This window comes from Psittacula echo (genome assembly GCF_963264785.1).
Source record: "Psittacula echo genome assembly, chromosome: 4".
NCBI classification, from domain to species: domain Eukaryota; kingdom Metazoa; phylum Chordata; class Aves; order Psittaciformes; family Psittacidae; genus Psittacula; species Psittacula echo.
Window position 1 is genome coordinate 89801381 of NC_137738.1, and position 20435 is coordinate 89821815.

Here is a 20435-nt window from a genome sequence, read left to right on the forward strand (position 1 = left end):
ATGTATGTTTTCATTGTTTGTGTCCTGCCACAAAAAAAGGAATTTATCTAATGCAAATGTTCCCATTATTCCTACAACAATGTAATACACTTCTGACCCCTGCTTCAGTATCCTCCTGCAATGAGCTTTACTACTACTAATATAAACATATCTTAAAAAAAAAAAAAATCACAACAGTAGAATATTTACCTTATTTTTCCAAATTTGCCTCAGATTACCTAGAGTACTTTCTAAATCCTTGGTACTTTACCAAATGATCTTGCACTTCATCACAACAGTGAAGCAAAACTGTTTTCCACAAGAAATATGTTTGCAAAGTAAAAGCCTTTTAAGTGTTGCTTGAGTATCTTGTAATAATTGAAGTTCCTTATCACATAATCCAGGTCTAGGTCTAAGTATGTTCATCTACGCCTGTCAGTTCTCTTCCAAGATTATACTTGAACATTCAGAACATAATGGTCTAATTATACATAATTTTAAATAGAAGTCTTATGTCCATCACTGATACTACTGATACATCCTATCTTCTACTCCAGTTTCTTTCTTCTTGAAAATTACAAGCAATTAGGGTTCAGTATAACAGGGCTGGGTGTTTGGAGGTGGAAAACACAGGAAATTCATTAGTTTGCAACTACCACTAATTTACTAATACTTTCCATGCCCTGATGTTTTTGAGCAATAAATGGAAGAAATTCCTGAAGGGATATAAAGAACAGTCAATAAATGTCATAATACTCAGAAGACCAATGATGACAAACAGGTCCACCATAGCCATCTGCTTGTTCTGTGTCTATCTACAGCTGTGAGCCACGCCATTAGGAATCTCAATACCTTGGCCATAGTACTGAACTGTACTTGAATGAAGAGACACCAGTACCTGTGTTCCAATGAAGGCTGGGAAAGAGACATCTGATTCAATGAGACCTGCCAGTATAAACTTTCAGCAAGAAGGAAACAAGAAGGAAAGCTAATGAGTATGGTCAGATATATATTTGTGATAGGAGGATGCCAAAGGATACAAAGGCCACTATAACAAACCACTCAGCTGTTCAGAACAGGAGCCATGTATAAAATAACCTAGCAATTGCACAAGGTTGCTAGTATCATCTAAAGGCCAGAGGCTGTTATAACCAGAAGTCATGAGTTTAAGAACAAGTACTTTACCTTGGGACTGAAACCTATAGAGGTATTTGACCTTTGGTCCTTGAAATTATGCATTAACTGCCATTCTCAATGCACACAAAAATATTAAAATAGAGTTGTCAGCATGGGAGAGAACTGATAACTGAGGACACAAATTTTGCCCATATCCATGTAAAACAAGAGAAGTGTTGTAAGAGACTAGCCTCACTAAATCATGACTTCCTCATTGACTTCAAACACAGGAAAGGAGCTTACCAACTAGGTCAGATCACCAAAGAGCATAAAAGAACAGCACAAGCAGCTAGAGCACAAGAAAAAAGGTCAAGACACAAAACATGACCATAAGAAACAAAGGAACCCTATGATCACAGCTGAGCAGAGACCAGGTCAGGCACACTTCTGAAGTGGATCTTCCCATAACCTGCCCTTAAAGTGAGTGCTGCAATACACCAAAGTGCTTGCATTAAATATCTAAACATGAAGTAGTACAATGTAATTTTCTTTTTAACGGGAAAGTCTCAGACTGGTTAAATAATAAAGATATAAAAAGCTTTGAAAACAAAGCTCTTTTCTCCATATCACATCCTTACAGACTAAGTATTTCCTCTTCAGCCTTGCAATTCAGCAGTCACAAAGCCCCTTCTAGGTGTACAGGTACTCCAGCCTTCTCCTGGCCCCTGTGTGCCTGTTACCTGCCTGTCTCCCACTCTCCGCTTTTGTTCTGTTTCTAAACCTAGCTGCCAGAGTCTGCCTTCCAGAAATGTGTCCCTCTTGAGCATGTTCTCAGGAAAGGAGCAATTTCCTTCTCCAGAGATTTCCGTGCAATTCAAAATTCAAGCAGCCACAAGAAAGGAACTAAGCAAACTATTAAATGCAACATAAAATATCTACGTGGTAAGCTGTAAACAAATAAATAAAGCAGATATCAGCCTTTTCAACTAGAAAGACTACATTAGCCAAATATTCAGAGAGAACAGAGACAATGCAGAGAAAGCCAGAGGGTTTAATGACTTCTTGCTTAGTCTTCATGAAGATCTACCGGTGTTCAGCAGAATTACTAGGAACAGCAGTCAGAGCTCAACTGAGAACAGAGATGATTAATTACATTTTTCAAATTTAGTTGACCTGACAAACATCATCTAAGATATATTAAAAAAAATAGTAGAATTGACATGAAAACTGATAGCAGCGCTGTGATGTCTCATGGAAGAGAGGTGAAAGGGCAAGTGTATTGGCCACGCATAGAAGAGGAGGAAAGAGAAGCTGAGAAACCACGACAACTCAAGCAGAACTTCAGATTCAAGAACGTTTCTGGATGAAGCAAACCACTGTGTGCAGCTATATAAGAACACAGATATAAGCAGCAATCAAAACAGATTTGTTAAGAACAAGCTGACAGAACAATCCAGTCTTCCTGTGTGTAGCTAATAGGCCTTTTTTATAGAAGAGGACTAATTGTCATACATCTTGACTTCAGTAAGTTACGATGAAATCTGAAAACAGAAATTAGATAACTGTACCCACAGAGGACCAATGTTTCACTGTCAAACAGAAAGATGTATTGAGTGGTGCTTCAAAGGGTCTGTCCAGGGTCCAGTCTTTTTTAGTGCTTCTCTTAACAACCTAGATGATAGCTAGAAAAAACATTCTTGACAGTTTAAGAGGGAGTGCAAGTATGCTGGAGGACTGGAGAAGGATTCAAATAGGTTTTAACAAGCAGGAGAAACAGCAATTACTCAATCTACAAATATAAGATATGTAAAAGCTAGTTAGTAACTGTTCCGTTAAAAAAAAACTTTAAGAAAAAGGAGGGAAAAATCAGTCAGCTGATCGGAGCTAGCACAGCTAGAGCTGGAGCCGGCACGCTACAGAGACCACGAGGTTCAGCAGAGATTAGGAAAATCAGAGGGGATAGCGCAGAGACATCGCGATTCCCGACATCTCCCGATCCCCGAAGCCCCAGCAGCCCTTGCGAGAGAGCGGCTGATGTGGCAGGGGGCGTTCCCGCGGTAACGGCGACCGCACCCCTGCCCCTTGCCTTGAAAGAGCCTTTGGGAGGGCAGCGTCGCTGCCCACCAGGCGCAGGGAGGAACAAGCAGGTCGTGTTGTGGACTCTGTTGCTGGTGTCCCAGACTGCTGACCAATATGGTCGCCTCCAGAAGGAGAGCTTGCAGTAAGGAGACTGTAGCAACTCAGACAGAGACCCTGTCCCAAACCGTGGCTGTTCAGGTCTCTGGCTGCAGGGAGTGCCAGAGCCTGCTGCTGCTGAGGGAGGGAGGCCAGCATTCCACCTGTGTGAGGTGTGAGCAGGTAGAAGATCTGCTTAGCTTGGTGGCAGAACTTAAAGAGGAGGTCGAGACGCTGAGGACCATCAGGGACTGTGAAAGGGAGATCGACTGGTGGAGTAACTCCCTGGCGTGCCAGCAGGAACGGTTCCAGGGAGATACCCCCCACAAGGGGATGGACCCCCTGTCCTCTCAGATAGAGGGGGATGACCGGAGACAGCCCCTGCCCTGTAGCTGTCGCGCAGAGGTAAGGGACCAAAAAGACGATGAGGGCTGGAAGCGAGTTCCAGTTCGGAACCGTGGGCAACCTTCCTCCCTTCCTGCCCTGCTTCCCCAGGTGCCCCTCAGTAATAGGTTTGAGGCCCTGGATCTTGATGGAGAGGTAAGTGAGGATGTGGTGCAAGGCCAGACTACAAGGTCACATAGGAAAAGGCGGTCGACTTCAAACCTCAAGACTGCCTCTGACAAGAAAGAAAGAAAGGTCATTGTTGTAGGCGATTCCCTTCTGAGAGGAACAGAGGGCCCGATATGCAGAGTTGACCCTCATCATAGGGAAGTGTGTAGTCTGCCTGGAGCCCGGATCAGGGATATCACCAGGACGCTCCCCAACCTGGTGCACCCGACAGACTACTACCTGCTGCTGGTCTTCCAGACAGGTGGGGGGGAAGCTGCTTCCCGCAGTCTGAGGGGGATGAAGAAAGACTACGGGGCCTTGGGGCGGATGGTGAAAGAGTCTGGGGCTCAAGTGATCTTCTCCTCAGTTCTTCCATCTTCCGGTGATGATGTGGGACTGAATGGGAAAATTCAGTCCGTAAACAATTGGCTACGAGTCTGGTGCTTTAGGCAGGCCTTTGGGTTCTTTGATAACAGCTGGTTTTATAAGGCTCCAGTCCGGATGATGGCACGTGGGAAAGGTTTAACTCACAGAGGCAAAAGGATGCTGGGGTATGAATTAGCAGGGCTCATTTGGAGAGCTTTAAACTAGATTTGAAGGGGGATGGGGTTGTAGCTGGGCTTGCCCCAGTGGGGCAGCACTCTAGAATCGATGAAGACTGGGAGGCCTCCTATAATCCTAGGGTGAAATTGGTGAGCTCAGCTCCCTCCTTGAAATGCCTGTACACCAATGCACGCAGCATGGGAAATAAGCAGGAGGAGTTGGAGACCTGTGTTAAGTCAGGAGATTATGATCTGGTGGCAATTACAGAGACGTGGTGGGACAGCTCACATGACTGGAATATACTCATGGAGGGCTATGTCCTTTTCAGGAAAGACAGGCCAGCCAGGCAGGGTGGTGGGGTTGCTCTTTATGTGCGAGAGCAGCTGCAATGTACTGAGTTCTGTCCAGGGGCAGAGGACGAGCGAGTCGAGAGTCTGTGGGTGAGAATTAAGGGGCAGGCTGGCAGGGGTGATACTGTTGTGGGTGTCTGTTACAGGCCACCAGATCAGGGTGAGGAAGTTGACGAGGCCTTCTACAGGCAGCTGAGAGCGGCCTCACAGTCACAGGACGTGGTTGTCGTGGGGGATTTTAATTTCCCTGATGTTTGCTGGAAGGACTACTCAGCAACCCAGCCACAGTCCAGGAGGTTCCTCCAGTGCATGGATGATAACTTCCTCATGCAAATGGTGGAAGAGCCAACCAGGAGAGGAGTGCTGCTGGATCTCATCCTCACTAACAAGGAGGGGCTGGTCGAAGCAGTAAAGGTTGAGGGCTGCCTTGGTTGCAGCGACCACGAGATGGTGGAATTCAGGATCTTGTGTGGTATGACCAGTACAATAGCAAGTAGAATTGCAACCCTGGACTTTAGCAGGGCAAACTTTGGCCTTTTCAAGCAATTGCTAGGGGAAATCCCATGGGCAAGGCTGCTTGAAGGTAAAGGGGCCCAAGACAGTTGGTTGACATTCAAGAATTGCTTATTCCAAGCTCAAGAGCAGAGCATCCCGACACGTAGGAAGTCAAGGAAGAGGGTCAGGAGACCTGTGTGGCTAAATAAGGAACTGCTGGGTATGCTCAAGTGGAAGAGGAGAGTTTACAGGTCATGGAAGGAGGGGCTGGCCACTCGGGAGGAATATAAGGCTGCTGCTAGAGGATGTAGGAAGGCAGCTAGGATGGCTAAGGCCTCCTTAGAATTAAATCTGGCGAGAGGGGTCAAGGACAACAGAAAGAGCTTTTTCAAATACATAGCTGATAAAACTAACACCAGAGGCAAGGTTGGCCCGCTGGTGAATGGGATGGGTGCCCTGGTGACAAAAGATACAGAGATGGCAGAGTTATTGAATGCCTTCTTTGTCTCTGTCTACTCTGCCGGAGGCAGTCCTGAAGAGCCCTGTACTCCTGAGACCTCAGATGAAGTCAGGTCACTGGAGCAGTATGCCTTAGTGGACGAGGAATGGGTTAGGGACCAGTTGAGCAATCTGGACATCCATAAATCCATGGGTCCAGATGGGATGCACCCGCGGGTGCTGAGGGAACTGGCGGAAGTCATTGCTAGACCACTCTCCATCATCTTTACCAAGTCTTGGGAAACAGGAGAGGTGCCTGAGGACTGGAGGAAAGCAAATGTCACTCCAGTCTTCAAAAAGGGCAAGAAGGAGGACCCAGGTAACTATAGACCAGTCAGCCTCACCTCCATCCCTGGGAAAGTGATGGAGCACCTTATCCTTGATGCCATCTTAAGGCACGTCAAGGATAAGAGGGTTATGAGGGGCAGTCAACATGGCTTTACCAAGGGGAAGTCATGCTTGACCAACCTCATTGCCTTTTATGAGGAAATAACATTGTGGATGGATGATGGCAGAGCGGTGGATGTGGTCTACCTTGACTTCAGCAAAGCATTTGACACAGTCTCCCACAGCATCCTCATAGCTAAACTGAGGAAGTGTGGCCTGGATAATCAGGTAGTGAGGTGGACTGCAAACTGGCTGAAGGACAGAAGCCAGAGAGTTGTAGTCTATGGGACGGAGTCCAGTTGGAGGCCTGTATCTAGTGGAGTGCCTCAAGGGTCAGTACTGGGACCAGTATTATTTAATATATTCATCAATGATTTAGATGAGGGAATTGAGTGTACTGTCAGCAAGTTTGCTGATGACACGAAGCTGGGAGGAGTGGCTGACACACCAGAAGGCTGTGCTGCCATCCAGCGAGACCTGGACAGGCTGGAGAGTTGGGCGGGGAGAAACTTGATGAAATATAACAAGGGAAAGTGTAGAGTCCTGCATCTGGGCAAGAACAACCCCAGGTTCCAGTATAGGTTGGGGAACGACCTGTTAGAGAGTAGTGTAGGGGAGAGGGACCTGGGGGTCCTAGTGGATGGCAGGATGACCATGAGCCAACACTGTGCCCTTGTGGCCAAGAAGGCCAATGGCACCCTGGGGTGTATTAGAAGGGGGGTGGTCAGTAGGTCGAGAGAGGTCCTCCTTCCCCTCTACTCTGCCCTGGTGAGACCGCATCTGGAATATTGTGTCCAGTTCTGGGCCCCTCAGTTGAAGAAGGACAGGGACCTGCTGGAGAGAGTCCAGCGCAGGGCAACTAAGATGATTAAGGGAGTGGAGCATCTCCCTTATGAGGAAAGGCTGAGGGAGCTGGGTCTCTATAGTTTGGAGAAGAGGAGACTGCGGGGGGACCTTATTAGTGTATATAAATATATAAAGGGGGAGTGTCACGAGGATGGAGCCAGGCTCTTCTCAATGGCTAACAATGATAAGACAAGGGGTAATGGGTATAAACTGGAACACAAGAGGTTCCACTTAAACTTGAGAAGAAACTTCTTCTCAGTGAGGGTGACAGAACACTGGAACAGGCTGCCCAGGGAGGTTGTGGAGTCTCCTTCTCTGGAGACATTCAAAACCCGCCTGGACACATTCCTGTGTAACCTTATCTAGGTGTTCCTGCTCTGGCAGGGGGATTGGACTAGATGATCTTTTGAGGTCCCTTCCAATCTCTAACATACTGTGATACTGTGTGATACTGTGAATGTTGTCAACTGGGCTCTATTTCCAATCTATGGATCACAAGTATAACACTACCCAATGGTTTTGGATATTGAAGCAAGATGTGAACAAAAGATAGTCAAAAAAAAGAGCAACAAGAACTATCAGAGCCAGAAAACCTAAGCTACAAAATAGGAAAAAGGGAAAAAAAATAAATATCTCTTCTCCATACCAGTGATGAACAGAACAAGTAGTAATGGGCTCAAATGCCAACTAGCAAGATCCAGGATAGTGATTTTAGGAAACCCATTCCAAGAAGGATAACAATGAAACACTGGAATAGATTGTCAATGCAAGCTATGGATTTTCTCTTACTGATGATCTACAAAATAGTAATGACAACCTGATGCTATTTGGGGTGCAAGAATGGCTTCTCCAAGTCTCTTCCAAGCCAGTTTTTTCAAAACAATAAACTACTGTCTCCTCTGTCCTCTGGATTTAAACCACAACATCCTTTTATACATGTACATTTCCTCTCTATAAACACTATCTGTTGTACAATGGACATTGATTCAACAGTTTTCATTCTAAAAGACTGGGTTTATAGATGTGGTAGTCCCAAACACAGGCAAACACTGTTTTCATCTTTGAAACCAAAAGTAGGAAAAAAAGTCCCACCCTGCCAAAAAATATATAAATGTGAGACATATTCAGTTTTGCTCATTTAGCGAATGAAACCTATGTCCCAATCACTTTACCCTTTTTACCAATGTGTTTTCTAGTAAGGGTTTGGTTCTGACTGCTAAGTATGACTCTCCAATATGATTCGGTTTCCGGTCGTAAGACAGGAATCATTAATAGACTTTACCCCAGGATTTTCCCTGATTATGTCCAGTTGCTATAGAAGTCAACCTCCAGAGCAAAACTGGAAGGAAGAAGTACTATACCATTAATCACATCATTAATACAGCCCTAATAAGCTGAGGTTCATAACCTCTGGATGCTGATGAACTGAATCAGATAAACTCGCTCTGCCCAATGTTTTAATCAACTGCAATGTTTGCTGAAGGCCATGGCAGTGTAGCTTATAAAAATATAGATGCTTTAGTCATTTTACAAGTGAAAACAAACTAAGAGCTGATCAGAATCAACTTCAATCCATGGAATATATCAAAGTTTGTAGACAAAGATAAGATGCTCCAGCAAAGCTTCCTTATTTCATTAAAATTGTTCTGAAATAACTTCCAAGTATCAGGAAGATACAATACCATTCCTTGTTAAGCCTCAAGACTTCTCTCCCCAAAAAATCATGACGGATATCCAATTAAGTTAATTTGATTGAGGTTTGGCACACTATTTTGTATTGTGGTGTCCATAAGGGGTACATCACAAGCAAGCAGTATCATGGCAGCTCAAAATAACATGAGGTAAGAATAGAAAGGAAGGGGAAAATTAGTTACAGAGAACACATGACAGGTGGAACCTAACCTCCAGGCAGAGATTTCCAAAATAATTACACTCAATTATTCACCCATCACCAAAAGTGCCTGCTGAAGAGCACAAGAATTCTAAGGTAAAAGAATTGCTACTCGACACTTTCCTTATGTAAAAGACTAGAACACAGTCTGTCACAAATATCCACAGATATTCTCATACTAGCATTTTCTTACACCACTGGTCTGAGTGGCAAGCTGCTTTCTGAAAACTGTATCATTAGGCACCAAGTTTTTTGCTTTATGTTTTGCTGATGATGACTGAATTCTCTCTGTTTATTCTCAATTTTGGTTTGAAAGAGGACAACTGGGTTTTTTGCATATAATCATAGGATAGTTAGGGTTGGAAAGGACCATAAGATTATATAGTTCCAACCCCCTGCCATGGGCAGGGACACCTCACACTAGACCAAGTTGCTCAAGGCTCTGTCCAGCCTGGCCTTGAACACCACCAGGGATGGAGCATTCACAGCTTCCTTGGGCAACCCATTCCAGTGCCTCACCACCCTCACAGTAAAGAACTTCTTCCTGATTATCTAAGCTGACCATTCCCTATATAAGTTTAAACCCATTACCCCTTGTTCTATTGTTACAGTTCCTGATGAAAAGTCCCTCTCCGGTATCCTTGTAGGCTCCCTTCAGATACTGGAAGGCTGCTATAGGGTCTCCATGCAGGCTTCTTGTCTCCAGGCTGAACAGCCCCAGCTTCCTCAGCCTGTCTTCATACGGGAGGGGCTCCAGTCCCCTGATCATCCTCGTGGCCCTCCTCTGGACTACTTCCAACAGTTCCATGTCCTTTTTATGTTGAGGACAGCAGAGCTGCACACAATACTCCAAGTGAGGTCTCACGAGAGCAGAGTGGAGGGGCAGGATCACCTCCTTTGACCTGCTGGTCACGCTTCTTTTGATGCAGCCCAGGATACAGTTGGCTTTCTGGGCTGCGAGCACACACTGCTGGCTCATGTTCATTTTCTCATCGACCAACACCTCCCCAAGACCTTCTCACTTATTCAACCTATTTAAATAGGGTACTGGTTATAATGCACATTTGGTCCACAAAAAAATTTTCATTCACAGTAACTGTCAACTTCAGTGAATATTTCTGTTATTCACAATCCTGAAAACTCTTAAGATACAGTTTAGCTCTAGCAAAAGACCACAAAAACAACCCAACCCCCCTCATCCAACAGGCTATGTTTTCATACTGCAAGGTTTCTTTCTCAATTATTCCCAGCCCCACAAAGTAATCTGGAAATCAGCCTTTGGTACAGATGGGTTAGGAATAACAATGATAATGTGATCATACAGTGGTTTATAAATGGTTAATAAATAACCAGGAAACTATTTCTTCTAGTCATTTTCCAGAGTAAAATTGCTATTTAGCTGCTACCAGAATTCTAACAAAACAAAACCATACACTAGAAGGAATCCATCTCTTTCCCATAGCTACAGAAATCTGGCACAACTGAAAATGGAAATAAAATAAAGTAAAATAAAATAAAATTACTTATTGAGCTAAACAAGTGTAAAGGTAAATACACAACAAACAAAAGGAACAAGTCTAGAAACAGTGCCATATTATGCCTTTTTGAACACAAGATGTACTCTAAAATGTTGAGTAATTCCAGAAAGTAGCTATGCAGCTTTTCATAGTATTTTTTTTTATTAAGTATGCCTGTTTACAGAACAAGCGATTTTCTTTTAAATCCCTGTCTACTATTTTAATCTATTTTTCGAATTAAATGTTTTTAATTAAAATTCCTAACACTGAAATCAATGGAGGTCTTCTCTGAGCTTCCCTGTGAGACAAAAGAACGGATGTCTTTAAATTCAGTTGATTTACTGGATTCTGATCACAGGACAGAGGTAATCTCAGTCCCTCAACCATCCTATATATAGTGAAAGATACAGTCTAGAGGAAAAGATGTTATATATTTACCCTGGGATAACAGGAAAGAAGTCACGTTGCAAATCTCCCGTTTATTCCTTCTAGCTGTAGTTAGAATCAGAAGGAGGAAGTGAACTAGAGATGTCAAGCGATGTGGTTCTAACTCAGAAGCACCCAAGGAGAATTTTGCTGGGCTGAATACACTCTCTCCAGGTCTCACAGCAATATTAACCTGATCAAACAGCACAAGGAGGCTAACTATTCAACTTGCTTTGTATTCAGTGTACGCTCTCCTAACTCTTTCCAATTACCGTGCTTTTTTCACTGGAAACAGATAGTGCTTGTCTGTGCTTGGAACCTGTAAAAATTGCTGCCCCAGTCACTGGAAAGATAGTAGTTACATTTCTGTGCATGTATCTGTGGATTCAAGACCTGACTGCATTGAAAATGTGCTTGACTTGCCTGAAACTTGCAGTTTCACTCTCTTCAATGAACAGATCTGGCTCATTTTTCCAAACCATAAAGAATCACCCTCTCTCATTTTCCAGTAGCATCATAGAATCATAGAATAGTTAGGGTTGGAAAGGACCTTAAGATCATCTAGTTCCAACCCCCCTGCCATGGACAGGGACACCCCACACTAAATCATGCCACCCAAGGCCTCATCCCACCTGGCCTTGAACACCGCCAAGGATGGAGCATTCACAACCTCCCTGGGCAGCCCATTCCAGTGCCTCACCATCCTCTCAGTAAAGAATTTCTTCCTTATATCCAATCTAAACTTCCCCTGTTCAAGTTTGAACCCGTTAGCCCTTGTCCTGTCACTACAGTCCCTGATGAATAGTCCATCCCCAGCATCCTTGTAGGCCCCCTTCAGATACTGGAAGGCTGCTAGGAGGTCTCCACGCAGCCTTCTCGTCTGCAGGCTGAACAGCCACAACTTTCTCAGCCTGTCTTCATACGGGAGGTGCTCCACTCCCCTGATCATCCTCGTGGCCCTCCTCTGGACTTGGTCCAACAGTTCCATGTCCTTTTTAGGTTGAGGACACCAGAACTGCACACAATACTCCAAGTGAGGTCTCACGAGAGCAGAGTAGAGGGGCAGGATCACCTCCTTCCACCTGCTGGTCATGCTCCTTTTGATGCAGCCCAGGATACGGTTGGCTTTCTGGGCGGCGAGCACACACTGAAGCCGGCTCATGTTCATTTTCTCATCAACCAACACCCTCAAGTCATTCTCCCCAGAGCTGCTCTGAATCTCTTCTCTGCCCAACCTGTAGCTGTGCCTGGGATTGCTCCGACCCAGGTGTAGGACCTTGCACTTGGCATGGTTAAACTTCATCAGGTTGGCATCAGCCCACCTTACAAGCGTGTCGAGGTCCCTCTGGATGGCATTCCTTCCCTCCAGTGTATCAACCGAACCACACAGCTTGGTGTCATCGGCAAACTTGCTGAGGGCACACTCAATCCCACTGTCCATGTCACCGACAAAGATGTTGAACAAGATCGGTCCCAACACTGATCCCTGAGGGACACCACTCGTTACAGGTCTCCAGCCGGATGTCGAGTCATTGACCACAACTATTTGCGTGCGGCCATCCAGCCAGTTCTTTATCCACCAAGTGGTCCACCCATCAAATTGATGTCTCTCCAATTTAGAGACAAGGATGTCATGTGGGACAGTGTCCAACGCTTTGCACAAGTCCAGGTAGACGACATCAACTGCTCTACCCCTGTCCATCAGTTCCGCAGCCCCATCATAGAAGGCCACCAAATTGATTAGGCAGGATTTCCCCTTAGTGAAGCCATGCTGGCTGTCACCAACCACCTCCTTGTTTTTCATGTGCCTTAGCATGCCTTCCAGGAGAATCTGCTCCTAGAGTTTGCCAGGCACAGAGGTGAGAGTGACTGGTCTGTAATTCCCCAGGTCATCCATTTTCCCCTTCTTGAAAATGGGGGTTATATTTCCCTTTTTCCAGTCATCGGAAACTTCACCTGACTGCCATGATTTTTCAAATATGATGGCCAGTGGCTTAGCAACTTCATTCACCAGCTCCTTCAGGCCCCGTGGGTGGATTTCATCAGGTCCCATGGACTTGCGTACGTTTAGGTTTTTAAGATGGTCTCGAACCAGATCCTCTCCTACAGTGGGCCTAGGGTCTTCATTCTCACAATTCCTGCATCCGCCTTCCAAGACTTAGGTGGTGCGGTCAGAGCCTTTGCCAGTGAAGACTGAGGCAAAGAAGTCATTAAGAACCTCAGCCTTCTCCAAATCCAGGGTAGCCAGTTCTCCCAATATCTTCCGAAGGGGGGCCAAGGTTGTCCCTCGTCTGTCTTTTACTCGCTACGTACCTATAGAATCCCTTCCTATTATCCTTAACATCCCTAGCCAAGTTCAATTCTAACTGGGCCTTAGCTTTGCTAACCTGGTCCCTAGCTTCCCGGACAACATCCCTGTATTCTTCCCAGGCCACCTGTCCCTGCTTCCACCGTCTATAAGCCTCTTTTTTTCCTTTGAATTTTCCTCAGCAGCTCCTTATCCATCCAAGGAGGTCTCCTGGCCTTCCTGCTGCACTTCCTTCTAGTTGGGATGCAACACTCCTGAGCTTGGAGCAGGTGATCCTTGAATAACAACCAACAGTCTTGGGCCCCCCTGCCCTCTAGGACTGTATCCCATGGAACCTTACTGAGCAGGTTCCTGAAGAGGCCAAAGTCTGCTCTCTTGAAGTCCAGGGCAGTGAGCTTGCTGCACGCTCTTCTCACTGTCCTGAGGATCTCGAATTCGACCATCTCGTGATCGCTGCAACCAAGACTGCCCTGGAGCATCACATTTCCAACCAGCTCTTCCCTGTTGGTAAGCACGAGGTCAAGCATGGCACCTCTCCTTGTCATTTCCTCTATTACTTGCAGAAGGAAGTTGTCTTCCACACAATCAAGGAACCTCCTGGATTGCTTGTGCCGGGCCGTACCTTCACTCCAACAGATGTCAGGGTGGTTGAAGTCTCCCATGAGAACAAGGGCCTCTGAGTGTGAGGCTGTTCCTATCTGCCCGTAGAGCACTTCATCCACAGATTCCTATTGATCAGGCGGTCTGTAACAGATCCCCACAGTAATGTCCCCCATCGCTGTTCTCCCTTTAACCTTGACCCACAAACTCTCTGTTGACTGCTCACTCGTCCCCAGACACAGTTCCATGCTCTCCAGCCTATCCCTAACATAAATAGCAACTCCCCCTCCCCGCCTGCCAGGCCTGTCTTTTCTAAAGAGCCTGTAACCTTCCATTCCAACACTCCAGTTGTAGGAGCCATCCCACCATGTTTCTGTGATGCCTACTATATCATACTCCCGTAGTCGTGCACACATCTCTAATTCCTCTTGTTTGTTTCCCATGCTACGGGCGTTTGTATAGAGGCATCTGAGCCGAGCTCCAAACGAAGCCGGCTCATTGGCTGGAGAGGCTGGAATATCTCTGCATCGCATCATGGAGCTTTGTTAAAAGAAGCCGGTGGATGTTTTGAGTTTGCTAATCAGGTCTTTTATGTCTAGCCAGATATTTTTATGTGCTCATGAGAGAGGCATCTAAATGCATTTTCCAGATGTTAGTTATTTACACATTCATCATTCTCCTAAAACAGTCACTCCTAATTTGCATGTTAAAACATATCTGTGGAATAAGCAAACTTCAATCAACACAATATCAAAAGAATAACAGGTATTCAAACCACTGTCTATAACCTCACTCAACATCATATTTATAGATGTGATATTATGCTTATGTTTATATAACTTATATCATATTTATATGGTGGTATAACTCCTCTCCCTTTCTTAGTCAAATGTATTTGAATGAACTTTTGATTATATTGTGCCACTCCGCTCAGTAGAGCAAGCTTGTTTATTCAGTTTAGACAGCCAGCATGGCTTCACTAAGGGGAAATCCTGCCTGACCAATTTGGTGGCCTTCTATGATGAGGCTACGGAACTGATGGACAGGGGTAGAGCAGCTGATGTCATCTACCTGGACTTGTGCAAAGCGTTCGACACTGTCCCACATGACATCCTTGTCTCTAAATTGGAGAGACATCAATTTGATGAGTGGACCACTCGGTGGTTAAAGAACTGGCTGGATGGCTGCATGCAGAGAGTTGTGGTCAATGGCTCAATGTCTGGCTGCAGACTGGTAACGAGTAGTGTCCCTCAGGGATCAGTGTTGGGACCGGTCTTGTTCAACATCTTTGTCGGTGACATGGACAGTGGGATTGAGTGCGCCCTCAGCAAGTTTGCTGATAACACCAAACTGTGTGGTTTGGTTGATACACTGGAGGGAAGGAATGCCATCCAGAGGGACCTCGACACACTTGTAAGGTGGGCTGATGCCAACCTGATGAAGTTTAACCATGCCAAGTGCAAGGTCCTACACCTGGGTCGGAGCAATCCCAGGCACGGCTACAGGTTGGGCAGAGAAGAGATTCAGAGCAGCTCTGGGGAGAATGACTTGAGGGTGTTGGTCGATGAGAAAATGAATATGAGCCAGCTTCAGTGTGCACTCGCAGCCCAGAAAGCCAACCGTATCCTGGGCTGCATCAAAAGGAGCGTGACCAGCAGGTTGAAGGAGGTGATCCTGCCCCTCTGCTCTGCTCTCGTGAGACCTCACTTGGAGTATTGTGTGCAGTTCTGGTGTCCTCAACATAAAAAGGACATGGAACTGTTGGAAGAAGTCCAGAGGAGGGCCATGAGGATGATGAGGGGACTGGAGCACCTCCCGTATGAAGACAGGCTGAGAAAGTTGGGGCTGTTCAGCCTGGAGAAGAGAAGGCTGTGTGGAGACCTCCTAGCAGCCTTCCAGTATCTGAAGGGGGCCTACACGGATGCTGGGGAGGGACTATTCATCAGGGACTGTAGTGACAGGACAAGGGCTAACGGGTTCAAACTTAAACAGGGGAAGTTTAGATTGGATATAAGGAAGAAATTCTTTACTGAGAGGATGGTGAGGCACTGGAATGGGCTGCCCAGGGAGGTTGTGAATGCTCCATCCTTGGCGGTGTTCAAGGCCAGGTGGGATGAGGCCTTGGGTGGCATGGTTTAGTGTGGGGTGTCCCTGTCCATGGCAGGGGGGTTGGAACTAGATGATCTTAAGGTCCTTTCCAACCCTAACTATTCTATGATTCTATAATCTGATTGATGCCTTAAGATGGGTATTAGAAAGACCTGGTTATAAAGAGTCTCCCTCTCATTTTGCTCATTTTCTCTTGGATAAAATCAAGGTCTGCTTGGGATTTCTGGAGAAACCTTTACTTCCATGTATGGATCTGATTCCCTTAAGCTTGTCCTTATAAACAACACAGATTTGCTAAACAAAAAAAGCTTGCATAATTCTGACAACAGATAATGGGTTCACTTTTTCTACAGTTAAATTCTTACCACGTATCATCTCCTTGAGAAAACTCTATTTCAACTGACAAAAGGCATTGCCTCATAGGCAAATTTTAGTATCTTTGAGATAAACGGTACTTGAAGAACCTCTATAAGGAAAGGTATCACCAACATGAAGATAACTAGTAACTTAAATACATACTTGACTTTGTATGTAAGTACATTATTAAAACCTTTCCTGTGTTGTAAAACCAGGAATCAACCAAATTCTTTTCGGACATATTTCTAAAAGCATTTCCAATGGCTAAGCACAACACAATTTATGTAGGAAAAAAAAGAATAATCTGAGACATTTAAAACTGCTGACTATCTTCAAAGCAGGAAGACAGGAATTCAAGTATACTGTTTTAATGTTGTTAGTTGTGAATACTACAGATTTCTGTAAGACATCAGCCAAGAACTATTTGTGTGCAGGCAACTAAAACCCATTTTTCCCAAGAAAGGGGATCACATTCAGAGGACTGTCTGATAACTAAAGATTTGACGTTTGATTAACACTACTCACTGTTAGTACAAAACACTGAGCTGTACCATTTTGTTCTCTGATTAGCACATTTTAAGAAATAAGAAGATCTCCCTTTTTAGCGTCTTCTGATGAGCACTTCAGATACGTTCTTTCCTATGAAAAACTTTAGTCTTTACCAAAATGTACTGCTTGCTAAGGGATCTGGATGGATTAATAAAGAATTGTGAACACTGACCAGTGCCTTTCTTTCCCATCTAAACCTGATGCTTCTATATCAAACAACTCAGCATCAAGAATGATTTATATGACTTATAACAAAAGCTAAAAGGGTTTTTTAATTAATTTCAAGATGTTTAGAATAATAACAAAAAAGTATGCCTTACCAATACTCCTGGTTTAACATGCCTCAAATCATTAAGTACAGGGACTAAACTCACTACACAAAAGCCATAAAAAATTCCACCTGTAAACCATAAGACCTTTGGTTTCTCCTGCACTGCCAGACATGCCAAGTAGCTTTCACGTACCTATACTGCAGAAAGGCTGAAAAATACATTATAGTGACAGAGTAGTACAAATCACCATAGAGCAGCACAGTGGTCAGAACAGTAATGAATATGCAGTTGCCTTCACTGTAACTTTGATGGCCCACAGAGCAGAGGTTGGGGAAGGAAAAGGGAAGAAGTCTCTACTTAGCTTCAGCTTGCTGAACAACGAAATGTTATTTCTTTATCTTGCTTTGCCCAGTGTGGTACCTCAATATAATTATTACACCTCTGTAAAATGAAACCCAAACAAATGAAGCCAGAGTGACTGCACAAGACTACTAGCATCAAGAGAGACCATTCCTAATTCTCACACTTTCTAATGTAAATTCAGTGTCCATGCATTTACTACTGAGAATTACGTATTGACAAACAAGCAACCAGTGCTCTGAAGCCTGAGTACTGTCTAATAGGCAGGGAGCTGTGTGCATCTCAGTAATGCAGCATGTGCCAATATGCCACACAATCTATTCTTTATTACCAATGTTCTTTTTTCATTGTCTCAGCAAGCAGTTGCACTTTAACACTAGCAGGAGCTGCTGCCTCACACAAAGGCAAGACCTAGCTGCTCAGCTGATTTTGCTAAAATCAGCAGTTCCCGCCTCATGTCCCTGCCCAGGAGAAGCAGCCATCTCATAGAGGAGCAAGCTGGAACACTGCCTTTGCACAAGAAAGTAACTCCTCAATGCGTCCTCTTCTCTTTTCCACCTCTTTCATTTGGGCTTCAACTTGTTTGCTAGGTATTGGAACAAAAGTTCACTCACAACATTAGAAGTTCAGGCATGCCTCTTTATCAACAGATACAGTATAAATCACAAAACAAGCTGACATGTCCCACCTTAGATGTATTTCCACTCCTAGTTGGTGTCCTTTTGAACCAGTTAGGAAAATGGCATTCCCTGCTGTAGGATTGGCTTTGTCTCTCTCAGCAACACCTTCAGAACTGAAATAGAATAGGCTACAATAGAACCAAACTGATTCTGCAGATGCAGGGCAGTGAGTTCATGCATCAGGAATAATCAATGGTGAACTGAGTTTTGCCTCCCAAACCTGAGGTACTGGTTACTGACAGAAATGGAGAGGAGAAAAAGAGCTAATTGAAAAGAGGACCAGAAGTCCTAAAAGTCAGGCTTGTTGCTCTGCTCCCTGCTGGAAGCATGAAGGGTGCAGGCCAATGACTACCTTGGGTAACACTGGCCTCCCTTCTCTTAATGCTAATAGGCTTACCTCAACTCAGCTGCTGCTACCGAGAAGAGATGCAGCAAGCATGGCTTTTTGGAGCTCTGGACTACACACAGCTGTGAGCTCCCTTAAGATGTTTTGCCACCTCCAGCAAATGTCTACCTCAAACATTGTCTCAACACCCAATGAGTGTGGAGCCGAGCCTTGGGTCAGGGCCTCAGGGAAGCACAACAGTTCAGACTTCAGCAGCCACATGCTGGAAGAGTAAATCAGAGTATTGTATCCAAACACTACATCCTAGAACTGTCAGCTACAGTCTTCCCAAACTTTCGAATCTGGAACTGGAAGACAAGAGACTAATGTGAGCTAGTGTGAATTGTTTATCCCAGCTAGGGTATGATTATATCATCCTGTATGACAATGTGACATAGAGGGGGCAATGAAATACCCATTTCACAGTGAAGCTTGTATGACATGGCTACTATGGATGGTTAGGCTACTTAACTTATGTTTCAGAACTCATCTGAATTCATTAAGCATTTCCTACTTACACTCAGCCTTGCTATAGATAGCTGCTTATAAAAGTTATAAAAAATAAATACTTTAGGCATGGGCAATTTATTTCTTCCTTCAACCTGGCTATCTTTCGCAAAATTGCATGCTATAGGCCAGTAACTACAATATCTAATTTATAGAAAGCATGAAAACCAAAGACTTCAAACTGTTGCAGAACAGTAGAGAGCTGCAAATATGATAGAGGAAGAATGAAAACAAACAAAACAAAAAGAAAATGCTTAAGGCACTGAAAGTGCCCCAAAGAGTGAAGATTAATGTTTTACATTGTTTATATATTTTCAAGAATGCTTTCAAGAAAGCCACTTACTTCTTTCAGTGTTTTTGCATTTGAAAATAATTAACTGTGCGGTGGGCTTTTTAAAGAAGACAACAAGGCAAACATTTCCTGAATTCTTACAAAGTGAGAAGGTAAATATGCAAAGACTTGACTGGAATGAAATAGAATCCCTCAACTCTAACTGCATTGTTTGCTGTCCTTTAAAACCAGGCTAACCCAGTGTGCAGTTCATTAGTATTCTAATTGTCAAGTAGTGCTCAGTGGTCGTCTCAGGCTGTCTGATTAAAAATTAAACAAAATTAATTTTTTTCCATTGCCAGATGCACTCTTTTTTTTTTTAATTAAACTCCCTTCCCAACACTTAAGATCACATACCATCATAGCAGAGCAGAAACTGACCGTACTTTGCAAAAGTAGACCATGAAAGACTACTTAATTCTAAATTACAGTGCAGAGGTTTTATTTTTACAATGCATTGCTGTTCTTCTGTTCATTTCAGCTGATCTTACTGTTCTCCAAGGATGAAAGAAAAACTGATGGGAGTGTGATCATACAGCATGGCAAACAGCTTCATGACCTACAACCGGCTATGGAGTACACGAGACAGCTTGTTTCCATTTCTAAATAGACACTGTACTTTGGTAAGGATGTTCTTGCAGACATGATCTTGGCTGCTGAACCGATTCAGACATTTAAAAGTAATATCTGGGCACTAACCATCTAACTACTGTCTTCCACTTATACATTTATCTAACATAAAACTGCATTGACAGGTGTTTCCCTGAATCATGATACCATTAATAAATATCGACAAAATGTAATGCTCCTGTAACACTAAAAAGGATGACCTAAAATCTGAGTTTCTGGACAGAACCTTAGGACCTTGGGGTACGTTTTCAGGCATATCCACAGACACCTTCTGTTAACTTTACCTGAGTAAATCACTTAAACTACTTTGTGCCTTTGTCTTCTGTTACTACAGTGGGGATCATTCTTTCTCTCTGTTACAGCTGGATGTTATGCAAACAAAATTGTGCTATGTGTACAGACATAGCAGTTGTAGAGGACAAAATGAATTCTACATTCAGAATACCAAGATTAACAGGACTCAGAGCATTCCCAAGATACAAGAAAAATATATAGTTATCATTTTAAGCTACAGCCAACCAGAATAACATGCCAATCAGACTGATGAAGGACACGACGGGAATCATGTCAGA

At 44.2% G+C, this 20435-nt stretch overlaps 1 protein-coding gene across 15 annotated transcripts in view; it reads right to left on the reverse strand.

The window, feature by feature from the left end:
- EIPR1 (EARP complex and GARP complex interacting protein 1) overlaps positions 1 to 20435 on the reverse strand; it is a 129876-nt gene that overhangs the window by 17444 nt on the left and 91997 nt on the right. The gene's annotated exons all lie outside the window — the stretch shown is intronic.